Source organism: Odontesthes bonariensis, chromosome 7, assembly GCF_027942865.1.
Source record: "Odontesthes bonariensis isolate fOdoBon6 chromosome 7, fOdoBon6.hap1, whole genome shotgun sequence".
NCBI lineage: Eukaryota > Metazoa > Chordata > Actinopteri > Atheriniformes > Atherinopsidae > Odontesthes > Odontesthes bonariensis.
The window spans coordinates 12,773,729-12,782,818 of NC_134512.1; positions in this window are offsets into that span (position 1 = coordinate 12,773,729).

A 9,090-nucleotide genomic window follows, 5' to 3' on the forward strand; every position below is an offset into this window, starting at 1 on the left:
ACAAACTTTAAAGAGTAATGCACATGCTTATCAACTCCTAATAACTACTTCTTATTCTTGCAGTACATTGTTATCCCTTTCCAGTTTTACAAATTGATCCTAACATCTTTTAATAGTTCTCCTCTTCTTGGTTTGTTGTGAGCAAGTTTAATTCCTCTTTCTTCATCACCCTGCTTCACTCCTCCTCCTCCTCCTTATTTACAAAGTAGCTGGTGTGCCTCATGCTTGGTATAGGGCCCCACTTTGCATTTTCCTGAGCTTGTGTGTATGTGCGTGTCTATGTATAGGAACCCCCTCCTTCTCTCACTAGCTGAAAGCGCAGAGACAGCGTCCCTCCCCTTCAGCCCTGGGGCTAAGTCTACTATCATGCTAATGCCCATGTCCTGAGACTAATAGGTCCTTTTACACTGAAGGTTTTCATTCCCCTTGCCTCACTAAAGGGTTTAGTGCCAAGGCCCTTTCTCTCCTTCCTAAACTTTTAAACAGGATAAATATTTCTGTGATTCCTCCGCCTGGACGATGGGTTTGGTGCCTGTTCTTCGTATAATTGGCTCGAATGGCCTTGTAACGCTTTCTGTAAATACACCAGTCGAGATGCAGGAATGCACAATCAAAAAGAACAAAAAAGCCCATAAAAAGATGATAGGGTTATGTTGTGCATTCTTGATTTGTGTATGTTTATGAGAGAGGATTCATATCTGAAATGTGGCATAAATATAAACATTTGACCAAAAAGTGTGTTGTTTGAAATGATCAAACAGGTCTAATTTTCTTCTGCGATTTTTACACCAAACTTATAGGTACCTGTATATAGGTAAATGTTTAGCTGCCTATAAAACAATATGAAGAACGTGAATTACTTTCTATCTCCAAACCATATTGGAAATTAGAAACGTCAATGATATTGAAGATTTGAATGAAAAAAGAGACAGCACTTATTTTGACAGAAGAAATGTGTGAATATTCAATATTGATATAAATATTTCATTTCAATCTAATGTCCTCTGAGTTGGGCATGCTTCTCCGAAATTAGTACTGCTAAAATTATTTTCACCAACTGCAAGATGTTGTAGACATCTCATGAAACCCAGAATTTCAACCTGGAGCTTGAGGGAAGTAACAAGTTTTCACCATTAAGCCACTGTGTTCAATCAATGACTTTTCTGTGGAGTTGCATTACATTAATGAACGATAACTGGACTGTACTTGCATAGCTCTTCTCTAGTCTAGTTGACAACTCAAAGTTTTTTTCTCTATCACACACATTCACACATTGGTGCATTGGAGAAAATGTGGGGTTCAGTGTCGTGCCCAAGAACACTTTGTCATGCTCTACAGGGAGGTCAGGAATCGAACCGCTGAACTGATGATTGGCAGACAACAGTCTTCCTCCTGAGATAAAGCCGCCCTTTAGGACTCTATATTCAGATGGGTCTCACAGAAATAAACAAATGACCAGGACTTAACTTTTGCATTGTGTGGGGATGTCATGTAATGTGTTTAAAAAGTACATAATGAAACTATAGAACGTGATAAGCTTCTTTTTTGTACATGATGTTCAGTGCACCGTGAAGTTGTGCACAATTTACGTATATTTAATAGACTCGTAAGTCTGGTTGCAAAGGTGGTTCATGGGTTCTGAGAAGTGCAGAAATGAAGTTTTATTGATGTTTTCCAGGTAACATCAGGCTTCCTAAACCCTATGTTTTCCCAACTACAATTAACTATTTTTTAGTGTGAAAACCCATTAAAGTAGTGTATTTGCCTTGTCTTGACTATACACAGAACTTTGCTGATGCACCATAACTTCGAGGCAGAAGTTAAGCTTCGACAAAACAGCAGTATTTGACATCCTAGGAAAGCAAATGAGTCTAGCAGACTGGCATTGTATCACTTTTTAAATGTTGTCGTCACCTAGCCATTAACCTCCTAAGTCTGCACAGACTCTTGGGCAAAAACAACGACTATGTGACCAAGACTAGATAGTTTCCTAAGAAGTCAAAAATGACTGTCTGCTCCATTGAGAACCGAATGCCTTCAGAGAACCTGTATAGTTTTCTGATTAAATGGACAAGTGCGGAAGCATTTTTGGCATTTACTTAGTTGTGGGCTTTTCTTATCTTGTTGTACAGTAAACAAACAGATTATGTGTTGGTAGTAAAAGATCAAAGTGAGTACCAACTGCCCTATTCCTTTTAATGACTCTTACAAGCCCACACATGACACTGAACTGTAAAGGCTGCCAAGCAGTGTTTTATGTTTACATCAACCACAAAGCAGTTAGATACTGGTGTGTTGTTGTTGTGACATGCCACTATACTGATGATTTAGGCCTGATGACCAAACAAGATTTCAGCAATGACGTAACACGTTTTTTTCTTTTTTTTTTTACAAGTTGTTGCTTTTCTTAGGATCAGTCCATCTTCAAAACTCTGCACAAAGTAGTCATTTGAATGAGTTATGAGTTTTATATGTCATAGTTATGGAAATTTATTACATTTTAAGGAATGTAGTTGTAAAACATGATTGATGCATGTGACCCTTTGGCAAAAGGTTCATTTGCAGTTATATAAGGTATCAGTGACTAAATCCCTTTATATCTTTTCATACTTATTTGTCTCTTTCCAACTGAAACAGTCATTCAGGTATTTTGTTCATACCCTTGAATGTGACCCATAAGGGCATTCTGTAAAGTAACGCCTCTACAAATGACTCATATGAGTGTTTCACGTTCAACCTGTCAACATTCTTGGGTCTGTCCTTTAAAAAGCCACATAATTCTCACAAGGAGGTAGAAGTGGCTGTTGGTTATTGTGATAATGCACACCCCCATCATTCACTCATGTGTTCATGACGCAAGTTCAATGCCAACATGAATATTGGCTTTTTACTTCCAAGTTGAATTAAGTAGTAACCTGACAACACTTCCTGGTTGGGTTAAGGCAGTAAAATTACTTAGTTAGGGTTTAAAAAAGAATCTCATATTGGTCTAAAATGCATTCTTTGTATGCTATCATTGCCAGCATGCATTGAACTTTGCTGGTTTCCTTGGTGAAATATAAATGGAACATGTTATAACAAACCTTGGTCATTTGGGTTTAGCCCATGACTTCACTTGGTTAGGGTTATGAATCTAAATTACATAGTTAAGACTTGATACTTATCATGGTTCGACTTAAATATATTCTTTTTAAAAAGCAACTATCCCTTCATGGGCATCCATTTTACAATTGCATACAGATGTGCTCATGACCACAAGAGATTGCATATCCTCCAAACAAAATCATAGGTCATACTGGCCGCTATGCAAAAACTCCTCATAGGGATTTATCTAAAATACCAATTGTGAACGATCCTGAAACATCCCATAGTTAAGCTGCTATAGGCCTAAACTGCTGGGGGGCCTCTTATGTCACACCTTCCCTCACTTTAGTCTCTCTTTTTCCTTAGTTTAATTTCTCAAAAATTATTATGTATATTTGACATTATTGTGGTCATTAACTTGTGTTTCTCTTTCTTAACAGGTATCCTTTGAATGGTATTATGGTGTTTGTTGTCCCCTCTTTTCTGTCTTCTCAAACCCCAGCTGGTCAAGGCGGATGGCCACCCTTCATGAGTCTGGTAGTCTGGTTTTGTTAATAGATTAACTGAAATGATAAATTATTTAACACAAAGAATTTAACACGTTGTTTGCATGTACAAAAACACATTATCCAACTTTATGAACGTAACATACACATACATAAACATGTTAGAAGTCAGTTGGCAGTTAAGTTCATTCTCCCACTGTTATCTGGGATGTAACAGACAGGTCTGGTCTTGTCTCAACCCAATGGCATAAAATGAATGTAGCTTTGAGTAAGGCTAGATTCAACTCTCTGAGCATGTGTGAGAGAAAAGTTAAGTGGAGAACTTAAGATATGAACATTACTTTCACTGTCATTGTTTGAGATGACCTCCAAATAGATTTTTTACCTTTAGTCTGCTTACATTTACTCTGTAAAGTGTCACACCAGATTCTGTCCCAGAGTTCGATTCTGGGAAGAATCAGAGATAAGACAGGATGGTTCCGGGGCCCCAGAGTCCCACTCCACTGATTCGCCTTGTCAGATTGTGTATGTTTGCAAGTCTACCTTATCTTTCCATGTGCAAAAATATTTGTCCTCAAGGATGAAGACACCTCCTTGGGCTTCTCCTTCCATTCTCTGATAAAGGAGAACATGCCCTGTGCTACCAAAGGAGAGGGGACAATCCAATGCATTCTGACAGCTCCATCAAGCACAAAAAATGGCTGCTGGCTGTCTCTTATGCTGGTGGGTTCCCCACCCTGCTCACACACACTCAGAAATGAATAGACGTATATTCATGTATAGGTTGACATATACAGCATAGAAGGAATCAAAATGTTTATCATATTTTATAAGGTAAAGATAACTGATCATTTGATTGTTTTCTCCCTCTCTGTTACTCTCATTGTCTTAGGCTAAAAGAACGCATTATTTAATGGTGATTTTTATACATACTTAGCAGTTAGTTTCCCTATTCTGCTGTATTAGTCAATAAATGGATATCAACTATTATTTATTTATTTTTCTTTTAGTTTTTAGCAAAAGAAGTGATGACGGATAATGAATGTGATGGACCAAAGCCTCAATTATACAATATATCTTCAAGAATGTGTTCCATGGCATAAATAGATTTACACTGTCAATTCAGACAATCACCCAAACATTAATGACATAATTTGTATTAAATGAAATATCTAAAGGGCCAGGAGTCCAAAAACCTGAATGAGCTCTGCAATTAACGTATACAATAATGCAATTAACAGCCTACAAGGCAACTCTAGAAAGTTTTTTAGAAAATATAAATTTGCTTTTAGGTGTTCCATTTTCTTAAACGTGACCCAGTTTAGCTTCCCTGAATTTATTACAGTTTGGCACTTTTGTTGAAGCTGACCTTAAAAGGAAGACTGAGAATGATGAGAGGGGAAAATGAGAAGGCAGGTACGAAGAAGTAAAGTGACCCTCCAGGCATTTTACCTTCTATTTTCCCACTGAACCATCTTCAAGGTTAAGTATGCTTCAGCATGAAAATGTGACAGATAACAACATGGTCCTCTTTACATCTCTGACCTTTTAGCTTTCTCTTTCCTGCTGGCTTCAAGCCATGAACAAAAATGCAAATAAAAATAACTCAAGTCTAACAGACAATGGCCAGGGGATTATTTTGTTTGCATTGGCAGGTGATAGACTTTGTGTCCTCTTTTTTTTTTTTAAATCAAAATGTTAATTTGATATGATCAAATTTATTTCCAAGGGTACCTGATAAAACCAGATTGTTTTTCAGTACAGACTTGGTTATTTGAATATTTGTTCAGCTTGTATGTCACAAATGCTACATAACTGAACAAGTGAATGTGATTAATTCATTAAAAAAAACTCAGTTCTTGTGTTGCAGTTAAAGTCCATATGCAACAAACAAAGATGTAAGTCAAGAGCTTAGACCCTAAAGGGTAAAGAGACATATAAAAAATTATAATAACACTGCCAAAAATCATTTTTATATGTATGTTAATCTTAGATGTCTGCTGTCTGTAGTTACATGCCATTATAGTGAGTGATATCATTAGCACTGTGAGTATAAATACCTTGTTTACTCACTGGTGTTAAGGCCAGCCTCTTTGAGGAGTGACATTATGATTGACAGCTAACCTGCAGGCGAGAGGGCCAGGTATGCACATGACTTTTCCCTCCATCTCCACATGTGTGAACACCTGATAATTTGTGACAGGAAGCCACACAGCGTTGACTTTGCTCACTGTGTGTGTGTTTCTCTGAGTATATGAGCGAGAAGAAGCTGGACAGTAAAGACCAAAGCAGTAAAGACCAAAAAATTTGTGATTTAGCCATCTCCTCATTTATGCAGAAACCCCTGAACATGTTGTAAAAGGAATCCAGCTAATGATTTCTAAATATGGCAAGAATAGCTTGTGGCCATTGTAATCCTGAAACATGTTTGCAAACCCCGTTTCCAAGATGGTGCGAGAAAGTCTGGACACACCTTTGAACTAAACAAGAATGTGTGTAAATGATTCACTGCCTCCATGTGCCAGAGAATTTGTGTTGACAGACGTTGTCTCCAAGTCTGTTTATATTAAACATGCCCCCCCACACACTACTGCAGCCGTTAACTGCTTCAAGTGTGCGGTTACAGGTACTGAAGAGGAAAGATGGGAAGGATTGCAGGATAATGACAAGCTTTCCTCTTTGCATGTGTGAATCAGATAAACATTATGATTCCTTATGGAGATATATCAGGTCAGGAAGCAGTTAAAAAGTAAGTTAAAAAAAATTAAAATAAAACTTTAACTTTCTTTTTTTTTCTCCTATCCTGTTGTCAGTCCGACTTGTATTCCCTTGAATACTGATGGTGCTGCTTGGTCTTTTCAATTCAACATCCCATTTAACAGTACCTAGTTAAGCTTAAACAGGTGATAAATGATCCTAGAAGCCAGGACGAAAAGCAGTGGCCATGTTGGTTTATTTGGCTAATTATCTAAAACATATAAAATATTTGAGGTGAGAGTTTTCTGTGCGTGTTGTGTCCTGGGAGTCTGCACAAGTATTTTCATGTTGTGAGAAAAGTTTTATTGTAATTGCAGGACAGACAGCAATGATGTACAATCTTGAATGGGATCATAGAATTATGTGAAAGAATGCTGTATTCGTAGATTTGTTTTGGAAGGAAAGCCTTTCTCAGATCCTCCCTGAGAGTAAAATCTCCAGAGGAGGGTGAGGCATTATTTTGTCTTTAGCCAGACTTGCACTTATCAAGGCTGTTTATTTTAGAAAACTGTAAGTGAAAGAGAATATTTTGGAAACAAAGGAGTATTCTTAAAAGTGAAACAAGATAGTGTTTCGGAAGTTTATAATGAAGACAGAATTCCTATATGCACAATTATAGATATATACCTGAGGTTCAGTCAGCCATGATATCTTACAAACATGTGAGAAATGTGTTGTACTTTTCAGAATTGTGTTCTGTTGCAAGTTAGAAAATGGCCATTTTCTTACTTGCCAACTCGCTGCTTCAAAGATGATCACTTTATGTTATTTTGACAGATCACAACTTGTTTTGAAAGATATTGTTAGTGCTCAGGTTGACTCCTGTAATGCTATACTTACACAGATCTTTTCTCACACAGCACTTTCAGCTTGTGAATGCTGGTAAATTCAGTGAAAGTGGGATCCCAAAAGAATTCATTGTCAGATTGAGTAGGGCATTTCTATTTTTGCACTGTAGTCTACACAAACAAAGACATGATCTATTTCTAATGTAAGAGACCATTTGTATTGCTCCAGATTTATATTAAACATGTATTCAGTTTAATTCAAAATAATTCTTTATCATCATAGCACTAAATCAGAACTTTAGAAATCTTGCGGCACTTTTCACATACTCATTCAACATTAATGTGTATGTTTGAGAGTTCCTATGTATATGTCTATACAGGAATAAAAAACATTACAAAAACATTAGATATAGAATGAGTTTACTCTTTATTGGGTGGATTTGAGTTGAAATGTGCTTCATAAGCCAACACCAAGGTATTCCAAAGGAAATATGCATGACCTGCCTTGATTTAAAGAAAAAAAAGAAGAGGTCGGTTGGTGGTACTGGTCAAATGTTCAAAGAATTCCAATACATTAGAAGAAAATAGGGTATTGTATTTCTCCTTTTCTTGGGTTTCTTTTACTTTGTGTGCTTAACCAATCTTTGTCTTCTAAATGATCTCTGCTTTCATTGTGTGAGACCTCAGATGTGGCCTGAGGCAAAATCCTTTTTACTACAGTACCATAAAGTCACAGACTGCACTGTGGCCATGTAGTCGTTTACTTTTAACATATTGTGGACCATTATGTTTCAGCTTGGTTTTCCCCGTGTGTAGACTTTGATGGTGGGCCAACTTCAGTTGGTTTGAAATGGATGAAGAAAAAAAAAAACTGCCACAAACTGCCAAACACACACTCCCTTTTTATGAAGCAGGCAAAGTGAATTCCAGGAAGAACACATTTGATTATTATGCACCTCAGCTCTTTGGTTGATACGTAATGAGTCACTTTGAGTAATTCATTTTGAGTGAGACACAGTCTGATATTTGATTTGGAACATCAAAATATATTTTTTATTTACAACCCTAAGTCCATAGAAGTTTGGATTCTGCGTAAGATAGAAATAAAAACAGAATGCAAGTAGGGATGCACCGATACCACTTTTTTTCAAACCGATACGATACCGATACTTGGATCTGAGTACTTGCCGACACCGAGTACCGATGCCGATACTTCTACCACAAAAAAATGTAATGAATTGGAAGACAAGTTTCGGTCTCACTTGCCCAGTGGTTCCCAAACTTGTCCAACACCAATGGACAAGTAAAAATCTCAAGGTACACCTATTGTGCAAAATAGTCCTTATAACACGTGTTATCATTCATATCATGTAAAATATCTGTAAATGTGCATAGCTATTTACTAATGCCAAATACAATGTGACAAGACAACTATTACTCATGAAATATTTATTAACGAAATATTTAAAAAATTAATTTGAAACTTTATCAAATTAGGCTTCATCAAAGCAGCAACAGTCATTTAAACCAGACGGGTCACAAAATTAAAAATGAGGCAAAGGAAACTCAGAACGCAGAAATTTAGCACAGAGAACTGTCAATGCAAGGAAGCTGCATTGTCCATGGTCCTGCCATGGAAAATGCCATGGACAATTTATCATTGCAAAATTTCAGCAATCAGTGAAACATGTGCTATTGTAAATATTTTGCCTACTTACAAATGAGTGAGATACATGTGCCTGTCGGGGCGCGCAGTTTTCTTTAATCTTCGGTGACACTGAGCAGAGGGCCACTCACAAGTCCTGTTCAACAGAGAGCCGTGACCTGTTGTTCTTCATGTGAACCAGAGTAGAGAACGCCAACTCACACAGGCAGGTAGTGGGGAAAAGGGGACGTTGCTCAATCGCGTGGTGGGAGATGCTTAGGTAGTCCGATGCAGAAGAATGAGCTAACTA